Consider the following 15850-nt stretch of genomic DNA (forward strand, 5'->3'; position numbering starts at 1 on the left):
AAACCCTTAAGTTTTAAACGAAATAATACCCATTCCTTACTACAGTAAGACTTAATCTTAATTATTACCCTGATGTATTCAATCTACAAATTATGGTTATTACAACTTCTGTATTATCCATTCTACTAATTGAGCACTTAATTAGAGGTTAATTAATGATTACTTACACCTTAAAATAATACGCTCCCTCTTTCATTCTAGACATAATTTTCAGTCAGATTCTTTTTTCACTAATTTTAAACAAAAAAAAAGTTAATATGATTAAAATCAAAGAATAATACGGAAACTTTTTCTCACTATAATTTAGGATGAGCTAAAACGTAAAATGTAACCCAGCCAATCAATCCTTATAATAGGAGAAAGTTTGAGCATTTCCCACATGATAAGTTAGATAATTCTCAGAAGTATTGATTGCTGCCCTTTAGTGGCATTTCTGTCCCATCAATTTAAAAATATTAATAAGTTCTTTGTTAATTATCATAATAAACAAAAAAGTCTGCCTAAATGGTTTTTATGAATGAAGAATCTGGATCTGCTGTCTTTAGTAAGTTGAACTTTGTTTCTGCTGAAAAAAAAAGCATTTTAACCTTCATGTTTATTTTTTAAAAATCACAAGTGTCTGATTATTATGGCCCATTTTCATTTCCAGATTTTGCGTTTAAATCTTAAAGAAAATTACTATTGGTGAAAAAAGTCTCATTTGAATAAATTGAGTGCAAATGACATAATCACATTAGATAGGTCTGTTTATTTTTCAGAAAAGGTGAAAAGCAAAATAGTCTAGTAAGTAGATATTATTTTCTTCAAACTATTAGGTCAGCCTGCCTCAGTGGCCAATTTGCAACAGTGATCACTATTTCTTAAAATTGTCATCTCTGGTTTTGGATTGGATTATTATTGTTCAAGATTTATGATTAAGAAAGAAGAGGGTTACTCAGATGGTACAAAGTGAGTCAAAATGCGAAACAAATAAGCAAATTCATTTCTGTGTGTGATTGTGAGTACCAGATTTTCTGATGTTAGCAATACTGCAGTAATATTGCATCATTCTGAATTTTTTGACAAGTTGCTTTGCTAGTCATAATTAAATCTGTGGATAACTAACTGTGTTTTAATCATTTTGTTGTTGTAGGCACAGCCACTTTAGTGAATGCTGAAGAATTCAATGGTGAAGAATATCTTTGGTTAAAAACATGGAGTCAACAGAGTTACCAGAATTCTTCCTGTAAATTATGGTAGCTGTAACTAACATTCAGTGGAAGGGCATCTGCATTCTTTGGTTCAGGGCCCTGTGATAAAAATCTAGAACTTAACAAATCATTTAAAAGGTTGTTTAAATATAAGTCTTGAACAACAGTAACTATATCTATAAACTATGTACCCTTGGAAAAGGGTGACATAAGGAAAGTATGGATCAGACTGAAACCAGTAGGCCAGTGCTGGACTTTTTACTACAAGAACTGATTAAAAATTCAGTGACCTGAATAAAGTCAAAAGTATTACTATGCATAACTTGATGAATGCAGCCAAGTTGACAGCTGCATTATGACTCAGAAACACAAGTAGTAGACAAAGATCATGTCTTTGTCAAGAATTTGAACATGAGACAAAATTATTGGATTAGGAGAACTGACAGTTGCACCACATTTTACACTAATCTTCTTGAGAAAAATCTTTTTCTGGAATCTTATTTCAATTCACTGGAAAGGAAAGCATGAGAAAATTATTAGAGACCATCCTAGATAATTGTAAATGGGGGAAGCTTACATTGTGTCATTTCAAGCCCATGTGTGTTATCCAATATAGATTTTGATGGTGCAAAATTTGGAGCAATTTGTTTACCATTTTCACCCCTGGATCTGCCCACTCCAAAAATCAAAAATCCTAATTTAGCAAATATGTTTTGTATCTCAGAAGGCTTTTCAAATGAGCCAACGTTTTGACCAGGAGATGAATGCAACAAATGTATTTTTTTGCCATTTATGTTTTAAAGAATGTTTCAAGAAATTATAATATTTTTGGCTAAAACTTGTTTTGTTTCAGTTGAAAAATACTGGAGTAGTCTGAAGATTACATTTGTTTGTGCTAAGTACCTGACATGGTAGTTTGGTTGGACAGATTCTTTGATAACCCTTGCCGAATATAATCTTGTTATTGGATGATCCTAATGTCCTAGATGTTACAGCATTTGTTTTTATTGAAAATGTGAAAGGGATTTTAGAACACAGAAAGACACTTCAACTGAACATCTCTGCACCGATCATCAAACATCTATCCATTTAAATCCTGTTTTCCAGCACTTGGCCCATAGCCTTGTATGCTATGACATTTCAAGTGCTCATCTAAATAGTTTTTCAATGTCTTTGGGGTTCCTTCTTCTCCTACCCTTTTCAGGCTGTAAGTTCCAGATACCCACAACCCTCTGGGTGAAAAAAAATCCCAAATTCTCTAAACCTCCTATTCCTTATCTTAAAATTTGACCCCTAGTTATTGATAACTCTATTAAGTGGAATAGTTTCTTCCAATCTACTCGGATTATGTCCTTCAGAACTTTGTACACCTCAAATTATTTCATCTCTCTCTATGCTGTAAAGAAAACAACCCCAGCCAATTTATTCAAATTTCGCAGCTGAATTGCTCCAGCTCAGGCAACATCCTGGTGACTCCCCTCTGCACCCTATTGAGTACAATCACATCCATCCTATAGTGTGGTGACCAAAACTGCACATAGTATACCAGCTATGGCCTAACTAACATTATATACAGCTCCATCATGACCTCCGTGCTCATGTATTCAATACCTTGAATAAGAAAGGCAGGTATTCCATGTATTCTGCTGCCCTTAAGGATCTATGGACATGCACAGCAAGGCCCTTTTGATCGTTTGTACATCCCAGGACCTACCATTCAATGTGTACTTGCTTGCCTTCTTGATCCACCTAAAATCCATCACTTCACACGTTTATCTGAATTAAATTCTATTTGCCCCTGATCAGCCTATCTGACTGGCCTGTTTATATCATCCTGTAGACTAAGGCTGTCTTCCTCACTACCAAATTTTGTCATCTGCAAATTTACTCATCATACCTCCTACATTCCTGTCTAGTTCATCAACATAGACAACAAATAGCAAAGGATCTGTCACTGAACCCTGCGGAACCTGACTGGACAGAGGCTTCCAATCACAAAAAAAAACACTTCGACCATCACTCTCTGCTTCCTGCCACAATGGTGAGACTCTGAATCCTTGTTGGTAGATCTCTGGATTATTAGTCTCTTGGATTTTCTTGATGCATGGAAGTTCTCCTAATGATATGAGGGCCGGTCTTTAATTTAATAGCTGAGCTTTAAGGGCTTGTTTTGGGAGGTGACATTACCTGATGTTACATTTAACCATTGTGATTGCAACTACTACCACGTTCCTGCTTTCAGAAATCACGGATCCAGATATAGTTCTGCAATTATCATGTCTCACCTCCATCTGTACTTGTGCCACAGAATACAAAACCACAATTATTTTATAAAATTCAGTTGCATGTATGGTTATCGATGTTGAGGTAACTGCTCGAATAAGTGTAATGATTAGCAAACCAAAAAAAAATCTGATAAATAAAATATTGAGAAATTAGGTATTGAGAAAAGCAAAATGATGAAGTATTGGAAGTCTTGAAAGAGCAAAAATTAGGACACAAAATGCAATAAATGTGTTGATGAAATCCCGAGGATACTATTTATTATGCATTATCAGTGAGAAATTCCATGTGATTATTATAATACATTTATTCCATACCTTTATGTCTTATTCAGATTTACTAACATCCTGCATACCCTACAAACAGTTTCTCTTTAACTACCTCTCTAATAACTGCAGATTTTGTAAATCAGTTTATAATTGCATATCACAGGAAAACCTATGTCTGTAAAAGTTTTTTACTTACAACATGGTGATTTCAGACACAAACTGCTTTCAACAGACATAGGGTAATGATATTATGATTTCATTCGAGCGAATATCAAAAATCCTCTTTCACAGAGGTACCTTGCCATGAACAGAATGAAAGCTTTGGCAGCTATGACAGCTGCAGATATTGTGCTTGTATTCAGGGGTTCTTGTGGTGCAAGGATAGCATTCCTACTTATGCAGCATAGATGTGTCATAACACATCTGAACAGGTTGATTAAAAATATCACTGCATTTGGATACAAGGATCTGTCAGTTGCTTTTGTTGAACCTCAACTTTGAGTGTGCCATTAGTTGTTGTGGTTAAAAATCACACGACACCAGGTTTTGTCCAACAGGTTTATTTGCAAACACTAGTTTCGGAGCGCTGCTCCTTCATCAGGTAGCTGTGGAACAAGATCATAAGACACAAAATTTATGGCAAAAGATTACAGTGTCAACAGTATCTTATTCTGTTATTATATTTGCAGATACATTCTATTTTGCTCAAAAAGTGCACAATCTGCAGGCAGTCAATCTATGTAATATTTTATAAGTTCCTACTTTGGAAGTAGAAACAGTCTTGATTCAAAATTGGGATACAACAGACTCTAACTTCACGCCTTTAATGCATTGTCTGAGCTGAGATGTCATTTTTTTGAATAAAACCTTCAGTTATCGCGAGAATGTGACTTAAAAGAAGTTCTGAGATTTACATAGGGATTTAGTCCAAGAACTCCCCACCTACATTCGGGACACCACCCACGCCCTCCACCTCCTCCATGATTTTCGCTTCCCCAGTCCCCAACGCCTTATCTTCACCATGGACATCCAGTCCCTGTACACCTCCATCCCCCATCACGAAGGACTCAAAGCCCTCCGCTTCTTCCTTTCCCACCGTACCAACCAGTACCCTGCCACTGACACCCTCCTTCAACTGACTGAACTGGTCCTCACTCTGAACAACTTCTCTTTCTGATCCTCCCACTTCCTCCAAACCAAAGGAGTAGCCATGGGCATCCGCATGGGCCCCAGCTATGCCTGCCTCTTTGTAGGATATGTGGAACAGTCCATCTTCCGCAGCTATACTGGCACCAGCCCCCCACCTTTTCCTCCGCTACATCAATGACTATCGGCGCTGCCTTGTGCTCCCAGGAGGTGGTTTAACAGTTCATCCACTTTACCAACACCTTCCACCCCGACCTCAAATTCACCTGGACCGTCTCAGACTCCTCCTTCCCCTTCCTAGACCTTTCCATTTCTATCTCGGGTGACCGAATCAACACGGACATTTACTATAAACTGACCAACTCCCACAGCTACCTAGACAACACCTCCTCCCATCCTGCCCCTTGTAAAAACACCATCCCATATTCCCAATTCCTTTGTCTCTGCCGCATCTGCTCCCAGGAGGACCAGTTCCAATACCGTACAACCCAGATGGCCTCCTTCTTCAAAGACCGCAATTTCCCCCCAGACGTGATCGACGATGCCCTCCACTGCATCTCCTCCACTTCCTGCTCCACCGCCCTTAAGCCCGCCCCTCCAATCGCCACCAGGACAGAACCCCACTGGTCCTCACCTACCACCCCACCAACCTCCATATACATAGTATCATCCGTCATTTCCGCCACCTCCAAACGGACCCCACCACCAAGGATAAATTTCCCTCCCCTCCCCTATCAGCATTCTGAAAAGACCACTCCCTCCATGACTCCCTCGTCAGGTCCACACCCCCCACCAACCCAACCTCCACTCCCGGCACCTTCCCCTGCAACCGCAAGAAATGCAAAACTTGCGCCCACACCTCCCCCCTTACTTCCCTCCAAGGCCCCAAGGGATCCTTCCATATCCACCACAAATTCACCTGCACCTCCACACACATCATTTATTGCATCCGCTGCTCCTGATGTGGCCTCCTCTATATTGGGGAGACAGGCTGCCTCCTTGCGGAACGTTTCAGAGAACACCTCTGGGACACCCGGACCAACCAACCCAACCATCCCGTGGCTCAACACTTCAACTCCCCCTCCCACTCCGCCAAGGACATGCAGGTCCTTGGACTCCTCCATCGCCAGACCATAGCAACACGACGGTTGGAGGAAGAGCGCCTCATCTTCTGCCTAGGAACCCTCCAACCACAAGGGATGAACTCAGATTTCTCCAGTTTCCTCATTTCCCCTCCCCCCACCTTGTCTCAGTCAAATCCCTCAAACTCAGCGCCGCCTTCCTAACCTGCAATCTTCTTCCTGACCTCTCCGACTCCACCCCCACTCCAGCCTATCACCCTCACCTTGACCTCCTTCCACCTATCACATTTCCAACGCCCCTCCCCCAAGTCTCTCCTCCCTACCTTTTATCTTAGCCTGCTGGACACACTTTCCTCATTCCTGAAGAAGGGCTCATGCCCAAAATGTCGATTCTCCTGCTCCTTAGATGCTGCCTGACCTGCTGTGCTTTTCCAGCTACACATTTTCAGCTGTGATTTACATATCAATGAACCAAAACCTGCAACCCATTCTACAAGATTAAATACTTAAAAACAATCTAGGTTTGTTCAATAAATTATTTCAGTTTATGACACTGTAATATTTTGCTATAAATTCTGTGTCTTATGATCCTGTTCCACAGCTACCTGATGAAGGAGCAGTGCTCTGAAACTAGTGCTTCCAAATAAGCCTGTTGGACTCTAACCTGGTGTTGTGTGATTTTTAACTTTGTCCATCCCAGTCCAACACCGGTATCTCCACATCATTAGTTGTTATTGTCAGCAAGGCTCTCTTATTTTTATAGTCAGCTTGTGTGACATAGAAATTGCAGGAAAATTTGAGAAAAGTTAGCATTCCAAGGTGTTTTTGTGCTCCATTGATGAGGCTGGGGAGTAACCATTTAGTTGTTGTTCAGTCATATAAGACCATAAGCAATCGAAAGGAATAGGCCATTTCCCACTTGAACCTGTTGTGCCATTCAATAGGATCACAGCTGATCCAACATTCCTTACGTCCACTTTGTTGCATTTTTTCATAACCCATAATTCCCCCATTGATCAAGAATCTGTCTATCTCAATTTTAAATATGGTGCTTGATATCACCTATAATGCTATGCAAAGTTAGTTCATTAATAATCAAGAATTTGTGCAGACTTGGAAATATTTCAGTGTCATTTTTCTGCACACAATGAGCTCAAAATTCCAGCCTTTTATTCATGGCCTCAGTTTTATCAAGGACATTTGAATATTGGCATGTTCAGTCCTTGGAGTCATAAATTTAACGTAGGTACAATGAACATCTGACAGGTAGCCCAAACAAGACATCTAAGGTGTGTCAAGCAGACTTGCCGAGAAAATTGCTTGTACAAAATAATTAATCTCAGAATGAAGTTCAAGTTTTACCTCTGCAACAACAATGAACATTAATGTGGAGCAACAGATTGACCGGTTTATTTCCCATTTTATTATGTAGTGCAGAAAAAGTATGTGTATTTGAGGGACAATCTTAGACTGTAAGGTAAAGGAGCAGAATTAGATCAATCTGCTTCGCCATTTGATCATGGCAGATATGTTTCTCAACCTCAGTCTATTGCTTTCTCTCCTTGAACCATTATTAATCAGGAGCCAATCTATCTATTTCTTAAATACACTCAATGACTTGGCTTCCACAGCCCTCGGAGTTCCATAGATTCACCACACTCAGGCTGAAGAAATTCCTCCTCATTCTCAGTTCTAAAGGATCGTCCCATCACTCTGAAGCTGTGCCCACAGGCCCCAATTTCTCCTACTTGTGGAAACATCTTCTCCACATCCACTTTATCCAGGCCTCTCAGTATTCTGTGCGTTTCAATCAGATTCCCTCCTCCATCCTACTATACACTGAGGACAGACCCAGAGTCCTCAACTGCTCCTCATATGACAAGCCATTCATTCTTTGTTCATGCTTGTAAACCACTCTGGACCCACACCATTGCCAGCACAGTCATCGTTAGATACTAGACCCAAAATGCTCACAATATTTCAAATGCAGTCTGGCCAGAGCCTTGTACAGCCTCACCAGTATATCTCTGCTCTTCTATTGTAGCCATCTCAAACTGAATTGCATTCGTCTTCCTAACTGCCAACTGAACCTGTATGTAAACCTTTAAGAGAATCCTTAACCAGACTCCCAAGTCCTTTTGTGCTTCAGATTTCTGAAGCCTTTCCCCATTTAGTAAATAGTCTATGCCTCTATTCTTCCTATCAAAGTGCACAACCTCATATTTTACATATTGTATTCCATCTTTGCCCACTCTCCTAGCCTGTCAGGTCCTTCTGCAGCCTCCTTGCTTCCTCAATACTACCTAACCCTCTGCCTATCTTTATGTCATCGATAAGCTTAGCAACAACACCCTCAGTTCCTTTAGCCAGATTGTTATTGTATAACACCAGTAGTTGTCTGAATACTGACCCCTGTGAAACTCCATTAGTCACTGGCTGCCATCCTGAAAAGGTTCTCTTTATCCACATTCTCTGCCTTCTATTAGTCAGCTAATCCTTTATCTCCACCAGTACCTTTCCCTGAACACCATGCATTCTTATTTAGCAGCCTGTTGTGTGGTAACTTGTCAAAGGTTTCTGGAAAACCAAATAGATCACATCCATTGGCTCTTCCTTGTTTAACTTGCTTCTACCTGCTCGAATACTACTATTGGATTTGTCAGACATAAACTCCCCTTGATGAAGCTAAGCTATTTTATATAACTCAGCTATTTTACCATACACAAACTTAATAATGAACTCTAAAATCTTATAAATAAATAAATGTATTTAAATATATAAAATGAAAAAGAGTGGCTAAAGTAAACATTGGCCCTTGAGAGGATGAGAAGGGAAATTTTAGAGATGGGATATGATGAAATGGCCAAGGCATTGGACAGGTATTTTGTATCAGTCTTCACATGGAGAACACTAATAACATGCCAAAGAAACAAAGGTAAGTGAGGACCTGGAAACAATCATTATTATGGAAGAAGTAGTGTTGGGCGAGCTAATGGAGCTAAGGATGGATAAGTCATAAAATCATAGTGATGTACAACACAGAAACAGACTCTTCGGTCCAACTTATCCATACCGACCAGATATCCCAACCCAATCTAGACCCCACCTGCCAGCACCTGGCCCATATCCCTTCAAACCCTTCCTATTTATATACCCATCCAGAAGCCTTTTAAATGTTGCAATTGTACCAGCCTTCACCACATCGTCTGGCAGCTCATTCCATATACGTACCACCCTCTGCGTGAAAACATTGCCCCTTCGGTCTCTTTTATATCTTTCCCCTCTCATCCTAAACCTATGCCCTCTAATTTTGGGCTCCCCCACCCGAGGGAAAAGACTTTGTCTATTTACCCTATCCATGCCCCTCATGATTTTATAAACCTCTTTAAGGTCGCCCCTCAGCTTCTGACAGTCCAGCCTATTCAACCTCTCCCCATAGCTCAAAACCTCCAACCCTGGCAACATCCTTGTAAATCTTTTCTGAACCCTTCCAAACTTCACAACATCTTTCCGATAGGAAGAGACCAGAATTGCATGCAATATTCCAACAGTGGCCTAACCAATATCCTAAACAGCCGCATCATGACCTCCCAACTCCTGTACTCAATACTCGACCAATAAAGAAAGCATACCAAAAGCCTTCTTCACTATCCTATCGACCTGCGACTCCACTTTCAAGGAGCTATGAACCTGTACTCCAACGTCTCTTTGTTCAGCAACACTACCTAGGACCTTCCCATTAAGTGTATAAGTCCTGCTAAGATTTGCTTTCCCAAAATGTAGCACCTCACATTTATCTGAATTAAACTCCATCTGCCACTTCTCAGCCCATTGGCCCATCTGGTCAAGATCCTGTTGTAATCTGAGGTAGCCCTCTTCACTGTCAACTACACCTCCAATTTTGGTGTCATCTGTAAATTTACTAACTGTACCTCATGCTCGCATCCAAATCATTTATGTAAATGACAAAAAATAGAGGACCCAGCACTGATCCTTGTGGCACTCCACTGGTCACAGGCCTCTAGTCTGAAAAACAACTCTCCACCACCACCCTCTCTCTTCTACCTTTGAGCCAGATCCGTATCCAAATGGCTCGTTCTCCCTGTATTCCACTTTCACACGTTTCAAGACATCCAGCACTTCCTCGTCTGTATTATGGGCATTTTTCAAGATGTCTCCTGGCCCTGATGGAATGCATCCCAGGTATTACAAGAGATGGCAGGAGAAATAGCAGGTGCACTAGTGGTAATTTTCAAAAATTCGCTTAACTCTGGAGCAGTCCCAGCAGATTGGAAAACAGCCAAGTGTGATGCCACTGTTTAAAAAGGGAGGTTGACAAAAGATGGGGACTTATAGACCGGTTAGCTTAACCTCTGTCATGGGGAAGTTGCTTGAGTCTATTATCAAGGAAGAAATAGCAAGGCATCTTGATAGAAATCGCCCCATTGGGCAGACGCAGTATCGGTTCATGAAGGGCAAGTCATGCTTGACAAGTCTTTTGGAATTCTATGAAAACATTACGAGCAAGGTGGGCAATGGGGACCCAATGGTTGTGGTGTACCTAGATTTCCAAAGGCCTTTGACTATGTGCTGCACATTAGGCTGCTACATAAGATAAGGATGCATGGCGTTAGGGGTAAAATATTAGCATGGATAGAGGATTGGTTGACTAACAGGAAGCAAAGAGTGGGGATAAATGAGTGCTATTCTGGCTGGCTATCTGTGACTAGTGGTGTGCCTCAGAGGTTATTTGCAATTTATTATTTACAATTTATATCGATGATTTGGCATTGGGGACCACGTGTAGGGTGTCAAAGTTTGCAGATGACACTAAGGTGAGTGGCAGAACATAGTTGCAGAGGACTGTGAAACTTTGCAGAGGAACATTGAGTGAGTGGGCAAAGGCCTGGCAGATGGAATACAATGTTAATAAATGGTAGGAGTAACAGTAAAAAGGATTATTACTTGAATTGTAAAAAATTGGAGCATATTGCTAGGTGTCCTTGAGCATAAAAAACATAGGTTGGTCTGCAGGTACAACAAGTAATTAGGAATGCAAATGGAATTTTGTCCTTCATTGCTAAAATGATTGAGTTTAAAAGCAGGGAGGTTATGTTGCAGCTATACAAGGTGCTGGTGAGTGCACACCTGGAGTACTGTGTGCAGTTTTGGTCTCCTTGAGAAAGGATGTACTGGCACTGGAGGGAGTGCAGAGGTGGTTCACTTGGTTGATTCTGGAATTGAGGGGGTTAGCTTATAAGGAGAGACTGAGTAAATTGGGATTATATTCATCGGAATTTTGAAGAATGAGGGTGTATCTTATAGAAACATATAAAATTGTGAAGGGAATAGATAAGATAGAAGTAGAGAGGATGTTTCCACTGGCAGGTGAAGCTAGGACAAGAGGGTATAGCCTCAAGATTAGAGGGAACAGATTTAGGACTGAATTCTTCACCCCGAGGGTTGTGAATCTATGGAATTCCTTGCCCAGTGAAGTAGTTGATGCTACTTCAGTAATGTTTTTAAAACTAAGGTAGATGTTTTTGAACAATTAAGTAATTAAGGGATATGGTGAGAATGGAGTTAAATAGATCTGAGGTCACAAAAAGATCAGCCATGATCTTATTGAATGGCGAAGCAGGCGTGAAGGATTGGATGGCCTACTCTTGCTCCTATTCCTTACGTTATTATTTATGTTCTTATCAATGATTAAGGTCAGGCTAGCCAGCCAGTTTCCTGTCTTATGCCTTCCTCCCTTCTTAACAATGATGTTGCAATAGACATTTTGCAGTCCCATGGTGCATTCCCTTACTCCAGCAATGGCTCCATAATCTCCTCAGCTATCTCTTTCAGAACCCTGGAACGTAGTCCATCTGGTCTGGGTAATGTATCCACCTTCAGACCTTTCAGCTTCCCAGTACCTTCTTCTTAGTGATAGCCACTACACTACCTCTGCTCCCTGACTATCTTGACGTTCTGGTATGCCACTGGTGTCTTCCACTGAGAAAACTGATGCAAAGTACCTCGTCAGTTCCTCCGGATTTCTTTTTTCCCCATTACTAATTTTCTACATCATCTCCACTCTTGTCTTTCTCTTACCTTTTATATATCTGAAAAAAATTCTTGTCATCTTCTTCTATATTCATGGCTAGCTTACCCTCATATTTTATCTTTTCCCCTCTTATTGTGTTTTTAGTTATCGTCTGCTGATTTTTAAATCCAATGGCTTACACTAATCTTCACCACATTGTATGCTTTTTCTTTTGCTTTCATGCTGTTTCTGACTTTGCTTGACAGCCACAGTTACCTCATCCTCCCCTTAGTATTTTTCTCTTCTTCCTTGAGATGAATTTCTACTGTGCCTTCCAAATTACCCCCAGAGACTCCTGCCATTGCTGCTCCATTGTCTTCCCTGCTAGACGTCCCTTCTAATCAATTCGGACCAGCTCCTCTCTCATGACTTTGTAGTTACCTTTACTGAATTGTAATACAGTTACATCTGATTCCACCTTCGCATCAAACTGCAGGGTGAGTTCTATCATATTATGGTCACTCCATATCCTCGCAGTCTTTTCATCTTAAGCTCCCTGATCAAGCCTGCCTCATGACACATCACCAAATCCAGAATTGTCTGTTCCTAAGTGAACTCTACCACAAGCTGCTCTAAAACAAATTTCGTAGACATTGCGCAAATAACTTTTCTTGAAATTGGCTCCCAAACCTGATTTTCCCAGTTTACCTGCATAATGAAGTACCCCATGATTATTGTAATAATGCTTTTCTTTCATACTTTTTCAATCTTCTGATTTATTCCCCTCCATCTGACTATTGCTTGGAGCCTTAGATACTTTTGCCTGAAATGTTGATTTTCCTGCTCCTCAGATGCTGCCTGACCTGCTGTGCTTTTCCAGCACCACTCTAATCTTGCCTGTAGAAAACTCCTATCAGGGTTTTTTCTTCATTTGCCATTCCTCAACTCTAACTGCAGAGATTCTACTATGTCTTCCAAATCTGCAGCACGTCTTGCTATCAATTTAATTTAATTTCCTGTTAACAAGGCAACCCTTCCCCCCCCCCCCACCGTGCCATCTGCATGTCCTTTTGATAGGATATGTATTTATAAAATTAACTGTTCTCACATTATTGTCCAACATTTCCTGTAAATTGGCAAGCACATTATTAGTAACAATATCTTCCTCTGTATGTTACACAGCATCTCTTTGCTTTTAGGATGACTGTTTTCATATTTGTCACTGCTCCACTGTCACTCTCTATCATTCACTGAACTGCCACCTATGCAGATTCTAACACGCTTTGACCACAAAATTCCATGTTTAGCGATGAAGCTGACTAGTGGTCAGAAATCTCTTCAGCTGTAGCGTGATTAGGTAGTGTTTTGCAACTCAAAATGCTCTTATATCCCGACTATCCGAAAATAAATCAAGATTGCCAAATCCGTAGGTTAATCCAGTACAGGCCAAAATGATTGCTACTAAATATTTGATTTACAAATTTAGTCAGAATGCTATCAGTCATGTCAGCGATGCAGTGTGTGACAGTGTCATTGACAATGGTACAGTTTCAACAGCCTTTATGGTTTTCTCTCCAGTTATAGTACCAACTGCATTTCTGCCTGCAGATGCTATTGATTTCTTGACTACAGAATGAGGCTTCCTGACTTTGCATTTCGATAACTTCCCAGATATGATCCTTTAAGGGCCTTTGACCTTGACTGAAACAGAGCCTAAGTCTTTCTTGCTAATCAAAAGTTGTGATGACGCTTTTTCCAAACATTTTCATGGTTTGTCTTTGTATCAAAAATGCCTATGTTAAAAAATATATTTTTCCACATACACTACACAGTAGCTGAGGATAGTTATTGGGTCTAGTTCAAGAGAGTCCTATCTCAATGTATTTTCCATTAGACTTAAGCTTCTTTTATCTTGTTTTATGTTACTGTTTTGCTTCACAAGTCTAGAGAGGAGCACAGACATGGAATCATTACTTCTGTTGTGCCTACGATAATCCTACTGTAGCTTGTAGTTTCATTCTCACTGCTGGTGGCTTTTTTGAAAAACACTCCCTGATTTTAGCCATCTCTCCATTTTAAAGGGTTATATCCTCAATTACACTATATTGTATAGTTATGTTGTATAATTACACTATACAACTGGAAAAGTTTCAGTCAAAAAGTTTCAAAGGAACAAACAGTTTGATTTGATGTTTTATACTCATTAGCTATTAACAGTACAGTAATTTTTGATTTTTGTATTTATTGTACTCAGTGGCATATTTGGGAATAAAGTTAAATACTCTATAGCTAAATTTTAAGAAAATGAACCTAATTACAAAACTTTGACAGCATAGTTATAAAACATTTCCTAGTTCATGGACACATTGATGAATTTAAAACAAAATTTTAAATTTAGTTTAATTTAACTAAAAGTTAGCTTCTCTCAAGTAACTCCAACAGTCATCTGCTTAGCCCCAGAGCTGCCAAACGCCATTTTCGAACCACTGTTCTTGTGAAAAGCTTAATTGTGTCTCTCATACCTTTGAAAATTGAATTCTCCTGTTGTGGCACATTTTTCAAACATAATTCTTTTCTTATTTAATATATTATACATGACAATAAAAAGGATTTTACTTCTACATTTGAATCCCACTTAAAATTGATGTAAATACAGTCGATGGTAGTCAGAATTCAAAAAGTTAATCTTACCAGAGATTCACTTACACCTCAAATGTTTGGATGCTTGATTATAAAAGAGGGGTGAGAAGTGATTGATAGCCCAGCTGTATAGAGAATAATCTATGAGAAAATGTCAAAAGTATCATCTGGGTTAACTGTGCAGAATCACCTATCCTAACCTTGCCATTTGCCAGGATTTATAAATAAAGGCCACCATTAGAACTGCCTCTGCCAATTAGAGTTAATCCTGCCTTAAATTAGAAATGTCTTTGGAGGTTTTAGCATAAATTGCTCACTGATGATGCACAAATTAAAAATAATTTAATAGTAGAACCCAAAGGAATTCACCACTAATTCATTGCCTCTCCTTTATCCTTTTGAACTTTTTTTATGACTTCAATAGTGCATTATATTGCCCTTGCTTGACTCCACAAGAAACTGACATGTTTACAGTGTATCAATGCACAATATTCACGTAATTGCTCTTGGTGCAATAAAGGTTTTTATTTCTCCACAGTAGTTGTGCCAAACTAAGTAACAAATTGTACACGCCATTTATAGCCTGCAGGGAGCTCCTTAACTTGAATTCTGGGCACCTGATACCTGCTTTGCCCTACCATTGCCAGCTATGACTTCAGGTATCTAGAAAATACTGGAAATCTCTATCTCTCCTTTAACACAATCCTTAAAAACTAGCTCTTTACAAAAGGTTTTGGTCACCTGTCACCTGTGAAGTTCCTTGGTACTATACGTGTTCCATGCTGTCATATGTAGCCTATATACGGAGAGAATTTACATTAATTTATATAAGTATCAGCAAATAATTCTGATGTAAGATCATCTACCTGAAATGTTAACTCTGTTTCTGTCTCCACAATTGCTGCCAGTTCTGCTGAGGCGTTTACATTTATTTCTTTGACAAAGAAAAATGTCTGAAGGTGCCAGAAAGGAGTAAAGGCATGCCAAGATATAGAAAGACCAGAAGGACAGTGATAAGGGGAGATGGGATTAAAAGACAGAAAGGTGAGAGGCAAAAACGTTCAGGAAAAGATTATGCGAGCACAGAGCAATAGCAACTAAAAGGACAGCTACCAATTATGGGGTAAATGGAAGTCATAGAGTTATAGAGATGTACAGCATGGAAACAGACCCTTCAGTCAAACTCGTCCATGCTGACCAGGTATCCTA

The sequence above is a fragment of the Chiloscyllium punctatum genome, chromosome 2 (genome assembly GCF_047496795.1).
Source record: "Chiloscyllium punctatum isolate Juve2018m chromosome 2, sChiPun1.3, whole genome shotgun sequence".
NCBI lineage: Eukaryota > Metazoa > Chordata > Chondrichthyes > Orectolobiformes > Hemiscylliidae > Chiloscyllium > Chiloscyllium punctatum.